The following is an 11814-nucleotide window of genomic DNA, read 5'->3' as shown; positions in this document are numbered from 1 at the left end:
AAAAAAAAAAAAAAAAAAAAAAAAAAAAAAAAAAAAAAAAAAGAAAAGCAGCTCTGAATTCACAATTCACACTATTTCATATAAAAAATCTATTCTTTACTTTGATTTAAATAAAAGTCACCCTGAATTTTAAATTTCAGGAATTCCTTTGCATAATATGCATATTAACAGTGGGGAAGACACTTCCCCAATTATCTAAGGGCAACGTTACATGTGAAATGTGATATATTATTACTGCTACACTGATGGTACAGATCTATGCATCATCTCTGTTTCTCCAGGATATCCAGTGCACTTCACTTAGATGTCCTTGGTGCTCAACACCTGAAACTTAAAAATCTGATACACTGATTCATACCTGGATGGCACTTCAGATAAGTTCTAGCTTATTTATCTTGGTATTATAGAGAATAAAATTGATATCAAGAAATATGAATGTGTTATGATTACTTGGCTAAATTTACATAGGGAATGAGAACTAGAACCTAAGAACTACAGAACTAGAATGTCCTGCATTCCAGAAGAAAACCCTTTCCTTCAATAAAAACAGTACCAGTTATTAAGTACCCACGAGTGTAAATGCTTTAGACATATATCTCACATAGTTGGCAAGCCAGGCAGGTGCAATCAATATATTTAAATAAGGAAATCAAAGAGACTTTCTGACCACCACATTGTTAATAAACAGGAATTCTCTGTCTCCTACCAAATATTATGGATTTTCCACTACAGTGTCTTGCTTTCCTTGACACATTCCTTTTCATTGATGAATACTGCCAGAACACTAATTTTATTTATTTAGAAAAGAAAAAATTGTGGTCTTGCTGAAAAAATCAAAAACAAAAAATTAAGTTTCACATATATGTGTGTGTGTATATATATGTGTATATATAGTGTATATATGTGTGTATATATGTATATGTGTGTATATGTGTGTGTGTGTGTGTGTGTGTGTGTGTGTGTGTGTGGTTTTCTGTTCTTTTTTTTTTTTTGAGACGGAGTCTCGCCCTCTCATCCAGGCTGGAGTGTAATGGCGCAATCTCAGCTCACTGCAACCTCCACCTCTCGGGTTCAAATGATTCTCCTGCCTAGCCTCCCGAGTAGCTGGGATTACAGGCACACGCCAGCATGTCCAGGGTTTTTTAAATTATTATTATTTTTTTAATTTTTAGTAGAGACGGGGTTTTACCATGTTGACCAGGCTGGTCTTGAACTTCTGATCTCGTGATCCTCCCACTTTGGCCTCCCAAAATGCTGCGATTACAGGCATGAGCCACCACGCCTGGCCGCTATCTTCTTACTTTTAAAAAGTAGTAAAAAGATCTTATCAAACATCAAGTCAAGTGTTCATATCCGACCTCTCAACAGAATCGCATTTCCTTATTAACTCAGAGAAGTACTCTAACCCAGAAGAACCACAAGTCCTTTAAATGGTCTGCTGAATAACCTCAATGACCATCATGGGCTATCTCGGGCTCAAGGAATTGCCAGTTACAGATTCTAGCACAAAAAATAAAGAGATGAGCAGGTAAGAGAACCACTAATCACTACCTTAGGTAAGAAAGTGATGTGACAGGCACATGTTAAAGTCTTTCTTTTCTACAGAGAGACGAAATTACCAAACCAAAGATATTCCCTGCTCACACTATCCACTGGAATTTACCGGACTAAATTATTTAAAATACAAGTTCTTTAATATTCATTTTCCTATATCCTGCATCAAAGCCTGAAAGGCAAGATATTCCCTAGGCTTTGGTGAAAGATCAATTGGAGTTTTTTTTTATCATTTATACCTAATGTTATTTTTATTATTAATAGACTATAATTATTAGAGCAGTGTTAGGTCCACAGCAACATTGAGCAGAAAGGACAGAGAGTTCCCTGTGCCCTTTGCCCTGACACAGCAGCCTCCCCCACTGTCAACATTCATACTGCCATGTGACATTTGTTACAGTCCATGAACCTACATTTACACATTATGATGACCAAAAATCTTTGTTTCAACTCTTGCTATTGAATATTCTGTGGGTTTTGAGAAATGAATAATGACATGTATCCACCATTATAGAACCATACAGAATACTTTCACTGCCCTAAAATCCTCTGTGTTCTGTATATTCATCCCTTCCTTCCACCTAACCCCTGACAACTACTAATCTTTTTACTGTTCTGCCTTTTCCATAATGTCGTAGAGTTGAAACCATGCAGTATGTAGCCTTTGCAGACTGGCGTCTTTCACTTAGCATTTAAGACTCTTCCATATATTTCATGGTTTGATAGCTCATTTAAAAAAATCACTGGATAATATTACATTATATGGATTATGTAGATACAATGATATCATAGTTTATAAATTCACTTATTGAAGGATATTTTGGTTGCTTCCAGATTTCTCAAATTATGATTAGAATTCCTATGAAAATTTATGTAAAAGGTTTTGTGTGGGCCGGGTGCGGTGGCTTAATGCCTGTAATCACAGCACTTTGGGAGGTCGAGGTGGGCGGATCACCTGAGGTTGGGAGTTCAAGACCTGCCTAACATGGAGAAACCCCATCTCTACTAAATATATGACAATTAGCCAGGCGTGGTGGTGCATGCCTGTGATCCCAGCTACTCAGAGGGCTGAGGCAGGAGAATCGCTTGAACCTGGGAAGCGGAGGTTGCCGTGAGCCCAGATTGCGCAATTGCACTCCAGCCTGGGCAATAAGAGCGAAACTCCATCTCAAGAAAACAAAATAAGGGTTTATGTGCACATATGTTTTCAGTTCATTTACATAAATGTTTCATTGGTATGACTGTTGGATCTTACAGTAAGAGTATCTTTAGTTCATAAGAAACTTCCAATCTGTCTGGCAAAATGACTCTACCGTTTTGCATTCCCACCAGTTTTGGCAATACCACACCTTTGCTGGCATTGGGAAGTTGACAGTGTTTGGGGTTTTGGCTGTTCTAATAGGTGTGTAGTACAGTCCTAGCCAGTGCTCTGCTCTTCACCTCCTCTGGTCTGAATGTTTGTTTCCCTCTCAGATTCATATGTTGAAACTTAGTCACCAAGGTGATGGTACTGGGGACTGGGGAGGCTTTGGGAGATGCTGAGGCCCTAAAGTCAGAGCACTCATGGTGGGATTAGTGCTTTTAGAAAACAAGTCCCAGAGAGCTGTTATATGCCTTTCTACGATGTGAGGACACGGGGGAAAGATGGCTGTCTACAAACCAGGAAATGGGCCTTCACCAGAGACAGAATCTGCCAGTGACTTGATCTTGGACTTTCCCACATCCAGAACTAGCAGAAATAAATTTCTGTTGTTTATAAGTTACTCAGTTGATAGTATGTTGTTCTAGTAGCCTGAACAGACCAAGTCAATTTCCTTGGCCACATCACAGGTTTTCTAAACATCGGCTCTCTCTTCCATATAATGAGAATTATAATGCCTACTCCATACAATAGCTGAAATGAGATAATTTCATTTTTCAGCTATTTGCTTTAAAAGATTAAAACACATTCTTGAAGTTGGCCCAGGTTGAGCCTCTAACAGGAACAGTGAGCTGATGGATGTCAACTCAAAAAAAGAAGCTTCATGGAAAATGATCCAAGAGCTGTGCTTTTTCATATAGATAGCACTAAAAATATAATAACATTAAGACAAGTCAAAGAAAACAATTGGAGATGGCTCCTTTTGATAACCATTTCTCATAAATCATTGCCAATGAGAAACATCTGTTAACCTTTATCAAAGAAGTTTTATAAGCATTGATTCATTAAAATAAAATACACACACACAATGTATATATGATACGTAATTTCCTATGAAACCAGACCAGAAAAAGAGGGCTGGGGAAATTGAATACCTTTGTTTTCGAAGACTTGGGCAGTAACTATTTTTCTCTACCCTCAATCTATATGTAAATACTGAAAAAGGAACCTGTTTGTGTCTATGTTGGGTACAATGTAGACTGCAATATGTTAGGGTACTCAAATGTTTAGCAATCACCACCTCAATATTTACTGCATTATTCTAGAATTCTGTGCCAGCCAGTCTCTAAGGTGTAACCCCATAAGCTCCATTACACTTATAAGCAACCATGGATAGGCAAGAAGGGTAGAAGTTATTTTAGACAGTTCTTAATTGGTGTTACTGGTTAGCCAAAGATATACTCTTCTCACTCTTTCAAGAAGTAAACTAGATGAAAGCGGTTTAATGCACAATTCACATTTTACAGCATAAACAATATCATTTATAAGTTATTTGCTTCATAGTCTGGCAATTACATGCTTCTTTTGAAAACCCTCCTTTAAAGTCAGAAACGTTAAGTTATTTAAAGTAGAAAGTTATTCAATCAGTTCAGTAAGATTTAAATTCAAATTGCAGGATTAATTATGGTGGCTACAATGTGAAAACTCAACTAAGTAAGGTGGGAAGTGAGGGCAAAGTCTTCAGTGTCCAAAGGAAAATAATTTTTACTTCATTTATTTTATTACTCTGGAGTTAACCGCTATAAAATCACAGCCCATGTAATGAAGGCTGAATATTAGGAGAAATCCTGGGCACATTCTTATAAACTTCAATAGTAAATGCCTTATCATGATTTGGCATAATGAAATCTATATCTGCGTACCAAGAATATTCATAAAATGCAAACTATTAATTTTGAATGTCCATGACTGCTATTATTAAAGATCTAGAAACAAGTACAATATGATAATGTGTATCTCTCCTGGAAAGTTTCTGGAAATTAAACGTCATATACAAACATCGTGAAAACTACTAGGCTGGATAACCATCGCATATGACAAACAATAAAATTCTCAGTTTCTTAACTGAGTTTCCAACTTTTATTTCATTTTATTTTTATCCACCCTTACTTTTTATGGTCTCTTGCCTGCTTTACGACAATCTGGAGACCTTTTCACATTTGAAAATAAATGGTCTTGAGCTACTGCCATCCAAGCTGTTGCCTTACTTTGAGGGCAAGTTGATTTCTAAGTTTAGCTTAAACTAAAACACACACACACACACACACACACACACACACACACACAAAACATAAAAAAAAACCACCTCCCTCAAATTCCGGACATACAGAATTTTCTAGAAACCCTAAAACTTTCCTAGTAAAAGCTCAAATTATCAATGTTCACTTTTAACTATCTGCTTTGTTCCCAGCAGAATCCCAGCCTCAAACTCCAGTATCGGCCTCCTGTAATCTAGTAATTTCGTCCCTCTCTCCATAAAGGAAAGGCTAAGAGTTTGTTTTCCTTCTTGCAATAGGGGCGTGATGCGGGCGTGGATGGAGGGTGTAGTTGTACTGGGATATCTGACCTACCTAGGACTGCTCACAGTATACACACACACACACACACACACACACACACACACACCACTTCCTACACTGGGTCTTTTAGAAGATGCTGGAGTGCTGGAGTGCCCTGTCCGGAAATACACAGACAAGTTCTAAAAAAAAAAAAAAAAAAAAAAGAAAGAAAACAAAAAACTTCTCAAGGAATACACTAAGGGCATGTATTGCAGATTACCTGTAAACTTTTTAAATCGTCGAACCCCAGATATTATATTTTAACCCCTTCCCCTTTTGGTGTGATCTTCAGCTTCACATATGGTGGCCAAGGAGTCGGGAAATAGAGATTTGGAGAAAACTGTTCAGTGGTCTGGTGTATAGCATGAAATGGTGAAGCCAGATCCCTCAGCAGATGAGGGAAGGCGTGCAGCACTTTCCAGTCCTGAAGCCCCACCCGCCCCCACATTCGAACAGACCAACCAACAGGCTTTGGAACGTTCCCCTTATCCCCAGCCACATGGGAACCTCACAACTCCTGCTGTGCGGGCCAGACCATTGGACAGTGGCTGATTCTGTGCGAAGTGGCCTCCGCTCCTGCACCTGGTCGCGGTGGGTGCGCCCACATCTCCAGCTGGAACCCCGAACTTGGGGCTCAGTCAGGCTGGGAAGCCGCAGCCGGCGCCCACTTTTCCCATCGCGGGGGCGGAGAGCAGCGGAGAGAGGGGTCCCAGGCCGAAGGCAGCCGCGCGTGGCTCTGGGCTGCCGGGTGTTGGGGGCTGGCGCTCAGGACCCCAGCTCCATCCAAGCTGGGCCGTGGTGGGGGCAGGCGGAGGTGGCTCCAGGCAGGTGGCGGCCGCTCGCCCGGGCTGGGTTTGTGCCCAGCGCGGGTCTGGACGGAGCCAGCCGCCACCACGCGGAGGTGGAACTGAGCTGAAGTCACTGGCTGAGCCGGCGCGGGCGCTGGTGGGCGACGCGGGAAGGGGGCGGGCGCTGCCAGGGCTCCGGGCGCTGGAGGCGCAGACGGCGACCTCCCCTCGGCCTCGCAGGGGCTGCCTCCGCCTCTCCCCGCTGCCGACTCCGCGCCCCCACAGCCGCGGGTCCCCCTAGCTGAGTCCGCGCACCCTGCCCGCGGGGGCGGTCGACTCTGGGCTCCTGGAGGGTCGATGTATCGGAGTTGGGAAGGGGCTTTACTCTGCCATGTCATTCCCAACAACTGGACACGTCTACCTGGCTTTTAACTCGGGCTCCGTGTTCTGGCCTGTGGGAAACCCTACAAAGGAAGACCTCAAAAACAATGTTGGATCCTTTGGGCACATGTACACACAACATGCTCAAAAGATGATGTAAGAACAATTATCACTCTATGATCGATGAGGTTACAGTTGGTTAGTGGTGAAATCGGGTTGGAAACCAGTCTGCTACGTGATTATTTTACACTACTTCTCTTAACTTATAATAGGAGCATGTATTGCAGCTATTTTGAATTTGAATAGCAATTTATTTGACGAAAGAATTCTTCAAACTAATTAAGAATGCTATGCTAGTTTATGCTAAAGGAAAAATATCCATATTCTCCTTTGAAAGTTTTCCATTTTTAGGAGACATTATTTTATTTCAAGAGTACAGTATAGTCTCTCTTCCTTTAATGCTTCTGTATTCATTCGGGTAAATACTACCCTCAGTTTTCTTCCTTCTCATTTTTAGGTTTTTCCCTTCCTTGATGGTTACATGACTTTAGCACAAACATATGTCTCACAATTAGAACAGTGACTTATTGGCTCTCAAAATGCTGCACCTCTTGATACCATTTGATAAGATATCTTCTATTTTAGATTGTTTTATATAAAAAAACGAGAGAAAACTAGAGGAAGAGCAAAGATGCTGGTTCTTTTCACACACTACCCAGGGAATAACGGTACTGTCCTTTAAAATATTGCCACTCATCAACAAATTCGGCCTGAAACCAATCATTGTATCTCTGCTTAAATTCCAAATTACGGTGGCTTAAGAAGAGCGCTTAAGTTCTCCTATTTATAAATATTTGACTAAGATCCTTTAATCAATTTACAAGGAAGTTGTAAAAGGTAAAACTACTTTATGAACAGCCTGAAAATAAAACATTATTTTCATGCATTATATAACTCATCATCACAGTGTTAAATAGGTTCTGCATTTTTTTCTAAATTAGTAAATGTCACAGGTGCTCTGAAAGATAGGTGGGAAGAAGGAATTGCCTGCATTCTTATAAAAAAATAAAATACAGGTGTGGTGCCCCCGCCGCCGCCTGCAATGCCGCCTCCTGCCCTGCAGCCGCCACCACCGCCTATGTCGCCGCCGCCTCGGGACCCGCTGTATGATTAGGCCACAATCTTCAATGAGTAAACATATTGCTCAGTTCTGTGGTGTTCTTGGTCACACATTTATGGAGTTTCTGAAGGGCAGTGGAGATTACTGCCAGGCACAGCACGACCTCTATGCAGACAAGTGAACTGTAGAAACTGATTAATACTCCGTCAAGAAGCCCCCATAAGAGTGGTTATCCTGGACACAGAAGTGTTGAATTGAAATCCACAGAGCATTTTACAAGAGTTCTGACCTGGATGGGGTAAACCTCAGAGCATTTCTTTTCTGGTGGCCTCAGTATTACTGGATTAAAGAACTGCTACTGCTTGTTAGGAGGTTCATTTCATTTATCATTACTTACAACCTCATACTCAAGCGCTCAGAATTTCAGTGGAGTATACTGAAGTAGACTTTAGTTTCTTTGCATCATTTCTGTATTCCAATTTTTAAAAAATTATTTCATAACCCTATTGAGTGTTTTTTAACTAAATTAACATGGCTCGAATGAACCGCCCAGCTCCTGTGGATGTCACATACAAGAACATAAGATTTCTTATTACACACAATCCAACCAATGTGACCTTAAACAAATTTATAAAGGAACTTAAGTATGGAGTTACTACAACAATAAGAGTATGTGAAGCAACTTATGATGCTACTCTTGTGGAGAAAGAAAGTATCCATGTTCTTGATTAGCCTTTTGATGATGGTGCACCACCATCCAACCAGCTTTTTGAAGACTGGTTAAGCCTTGTAAAAATTAAGTTTCGTGAAGAACCTGGTTGTTGTATTGCTGTTCACTGCGTGGCAGGCCTTGGGAGAGCTCCAGTACTTGTTGCCCTAGCATTAATTAAAGGTGGAATGAAATATGAAGATGCAGTACAATTCATAAGAAAAAGCAGCATGGAGCTTTTAACAGCAAGCAACTTTTGTATTTGGAGAAGTATCGTCCTAAAATGCAGCTACGTTTCAAAGATTCCAATGGTCATAGAAACAACTGTTGCATTCAATAAAATTGGGGTGCCTAGTGCTATTGGAAGTGGAACTTGAGATAGGGCCTAATTTGTTATACATATTAGCCAACATGTTGGCTTAGTGAGTAAGTCTAATGTAGCTTCCATAGGAGTATTGAAAGGCAGTTTTACCAGGCCACAAGCTAGACAGATTTGGCAACCTCTGTATTTGGGTTACAGTCAACCTATTTGGATACTTGGCAAAAGATTCTCACTGTCAGCATATAAAATGTGCTTGTCATTTGTATCCATTGACCTTTCCTAAAATCATGCAGTATTGAGTTATGACTTGTTTCTATTCCCATGCCAGAATCTTATCAATACATAAGAAATTAGGAAGATTAGGTGCCAAAATACCCAGCACAATACTTGTATATTTTTGGTACCATACAGAACTAAAATCCCAGGAACTATGAACACTCTAGACCTTGTGTGGTTTATTCCTTCAATCATTTCAAACATTGAAAATAGGGCTCACATGGTTATTTGCTCACTTTATGTTTACATCTCCCACACTCATACCAGTATACATCAGGTTTGCTTAACCATTGATTTTTTTTTAACCAAGTCTTACAGTGATTATTTAATGTGTTTCTATAAATCTTACCTTGTGCTGTTATTAAAAAAAAAACTCCATCTTGAAAATCTACATTGTACAGAAGCACATGTCTTTAATGTCTTCAGACAAAAAAGCCTTACATTAATTTAATGTTTGCACTTTGAGGTGCAATTTAACAGGGAGGGCCCGAGAAAAGAATGGGAGGGGGCTATTAATTATTTTTAGCAAAATGTTGCCTTTGTCTTGTGCAGAACATGTAGAATATGCTCTTTAATTTAGTAAAACATTTTTAAAAGGTAGCAATGCTTTGTTATTGTAATCATAAACTTCCTGAAATTATTGTAATTTTTTTCCATACTTATCAGAAGTGTGTTTACCAACTTATTTTTGTTTGAAAGTGTAATTTTTTTACCTTCCCAGCCTCTCTTGCAAAAAAAGAAGTGGGTTTCTGCTAATGAATTGAGCAGACATCTAATATTTTATATGCCTTTTGAGCTGTGTAACTTAATATTTGGATACTTGATAATTTGTTTTATTATGTAATTGATAAAATGGTGATGTGTATTAATGTTAGTTCAACCATATATTTATACTGTCTGGGGATGTGTGGTTATAGTTCTGTGGGAGAAATAATTTTGTCAGTGTCCACCAGCTTGTAAAAACTTAGTGCAAGTGCTGAAACATCTAAATGAATAATGACATGCAAAAAATAAAAATAAAATAAAATACAAACAGCAAACAAAACTCACAAAGAACAAGCATTTATATTTGTGTATACTAACTAATATATACAGATACCTGTAAATCATTTTATGTGCATCTGTATTTATGTTATGCTACATGTGTGTTGATTATGATGTCTCCAATTGTAATCCATAACCATATGTACTTTTCTAGCCTGCTTTCTTACTTATTGGTAATTCAGACCACAACAGTGAGAAACCTGCAAACCATCATTTATCACCCATTTACTCATCTGTTTAATGCTGGTCTACATGAATAGCTGTGCCAAATTGCTACCTTGTAACCCCATGTGAAGTAACCTTACCAACTGGATTACAGGGTTTAAGTGCAATTCCTTTCTTCTTTAGTATAATAGGCTCCATTCACACACACACACACACACACACACACACACACACACACACACACACATACATATGCTACATCCTTAACACAAAATTTTGTAATGGAAATAAACTGCATAAAATATAGACTACGTATACTATAATTCGAATTTGTATGTCGATATCTTTAGCATCTCAGAAGATGATGCCCTGGTGGTCAGTTCCATTGCCACTTAGGCTTAGCAGTTTCACACTCTGTATAGTTACCAAGTATAATTCTGATCTCAGGTGACTATGACAGGGTAATTCTCACTCCTACAAATGCCTGAGCATGCAATTTATTGATTCAAGGTCTATAACATTATTTTTGTAAACTAACAACATTCTGTTTCCTTCCTCTGTATAATTTTTAATGGCATCAATATGTAGCTAGATCACTGAATTCATAGTTTGTGCTGTGGGATCCTATGATATAGAAGGTTGCAAAGATCTCCTTTGACTCTATGTCTCACATCCAGGTCATGCTGATGCCAAAGGTGGGTTCCCATGGCCTTGGGCAGCTCCGCCTCTGTGGCTTTGCAGGGTATAGCCCCCCTCCTGCTGCTTTCATAGACTGGTGTTGAGTGTGTCTTTTCCAGGCACATGGTGCAAGCTGTCAGTGGATCTCCCATTCTGGGGTCTGGAGAATGGTGACCCTCTTCTCACAGCTCCACTAGGCAATGCCCAAATGGGGACTCTGTGTGGGACCCTCAACTCCACATTTCCTTTCTGCACTGCCCTGGCAGAATTTCTCCATGAGCACCCCACCCCTGCAGCAAACTTCTGTCTTGACATCCAGGCATTTCCATACATCTTCTGAAAACTAGACAGAGGTTCCCAAATGACAATTCTTGACTTCTGTGTACTTACAGGCTTAACACCACATGGAAGCTGACAAGGCTTGGGGCTTGCACCCTCTGAAGCAACAGCCTGAGCTGTACATTGGCCCCTTTTAGCCACAGCTGGAGTGGCTGGGACGCAGGGCACCAAGTCCCAAGGCAAGGGGGCCCCTGGGTCTGGGCCTGCAAAACCATTTTTCCCTCCTAGGCCTCTGGGCCTGCGATGGGAGGGGCTGCTTTTAAAGGACTCCGACTTGCCCAGGTGACATTTTTCCCATTGTCTTGGTGATTAACATTTGGCTCCTTGCTACTTATGCAGACTTTTGCAGCTAAGTTGAATTTCTCTCCAGAAAGTGGACTTTTCTTTTCTATTGCATAGTCAGGCTGAAAATTTTCCAAACTTTTATGTTTTGCTGCCTCTTGAATGCTTCACTGCTTAGAAATTTCTTCCCTCAGATACCCTAAATAATTTATCTTAAATTCAACATTCCACAGATTTCTAGGGCAGGGCCAAAATATTGCCAGTCTCTTTGAATAGCAACAGTAACCTTTACTCCAGATTCCAAGAAGTTCCTCATCTCCATCTGAGACCACCTTAGACTGGACCTTATTGCACTATCAACATTTTGGTCAAAGCCATTCAACAACTATCTAGGAAA

The 11814-nt window shown here is 40.1% G+C and overlaps 1 pseudogene; it reads left to right on the top strand.

The window, feature by feature from the left end:
• The first annotated feature begins 8098 nt into the window (after positions 1 to 8098).
• LOC111538708 lies at positions 8099 to 8651 on the top strand (annotated as a pseudogene).
• The last annotated feature ends 3163 nt before the right edge of the window (positions 8652 to 11814 follow it).

Source organism: Piliocolobus tephrosceles, chromosome 9 (assembly GCF_002776525.5).
Source record: "Piliocolobus tephrosceles isolate RC106 chromosome 9, ASM277652v3, whole genome shotgun sequence".
NCBI lineage: Eukaryota > Metazoa > Chordata > Mammalia > Primates > Cercopithecidae > Piliocolobus > Piliocolobus tephrosceles.
This window is presented reverse-complemented; position numbering and strand designations above follow the sequence as displayed.